At 29.8% G+C, this 884-nt stretch overlaps 1 long non-coding RNA gene across 1 annotated transcript; it reads left to right on the plus strand.

Moving 5' to 3' along the window:
• Nucleotides 1-240: 240 nt before the first annotated feature.
• Nucleotides 241-884, plus strand: LOC108742418. Its single transcript, XR_001938670.1, has 2 exons — nucleotides 241-330; nucleotides 395-884. It is a non-coding gene; the product is annotated as an uncharacterized LOC108742418 (long non-coding RNA).

Here is an 884-nt window from a genome sequence, read left to right on the forward strand (position 1 = left end):
AATAATAATTAGTGTAAATAAATAGTTTTTTTCTTAACAGTATATTTGTTAAACCCACGAACATTACAATATATATAATCAAATTTATTTGAAACTTGACTTTAATGCTCTTTCATATAAAATTAATGATATTCATGCCTATTTCAACATTTTACATAATTCTACGTCATTCGGACGTAAGTTAGAATCCGAAAACTTCTGTTTTTAAATTCAATGAATAATGACAATCGAGTCTATAGACATATGTCAAACTACGTGACGAACATATCTTAAATTGATGTAGTGCAAATATTTATTTTCACTCAAAATGAGAGATATAAAGAAACAAAGGTTCGTAATCGTAAACATTGGTGTTTAATTAAATCAACAAACACTTTCCGAAATTCGTTTTAAGGTTTTTAAGTCCGGAATCGTTGCTTTTGTCAACCAAAACAAATAGACAGTGGAGATATTCTTGTCTGGGGGACCCCATATTGAAGGAACGTCTGCGAAAACAATTGAGACATAAAAGAAAGGAAATTGTTAAGAACAAAGAAATGTTCACGAGATCGACGGGGAAACAACGCCAATCTTTATACAATACAAGCAGACCGAAAATTTCAACATCCGATACATATTCCGTGTCAATTTCTCAAATTCAATATCTGAAGGTATATCGAAACTCAGCATTTATTTTCGGTTCAAAGAGGAAATATGATGAAGGCTCTCCTATGTGCTCGAAGAAACTAAAAGTAAGAAGAATTCGCTGATTCTATTCACATATTTGTATCTATATTACGCTGACAGTTCTTTTTACATACTTTTACAATGTATACGATACTTATTATATACATATATACTTTGTAATTAGAATAACATAGAGATTCTCAATTTCTTTTTCTAAT

The sequence above is a fragment of the Agrilus planipennis genome, unplaced genomic scaffold, assembly GCF_000699045.2.
Source record: "Agrilus planipennis isolate EAB-ADULT unplaced genomic scaffold, Apla_2.0 scaffold354, whole genome shotgun sequence".
NCBI lineage: Eukaryota > Metazoa > Arthropoda > Insecta > Coleoptera > Buprestidae > Agrilus > Agrilus planipennis.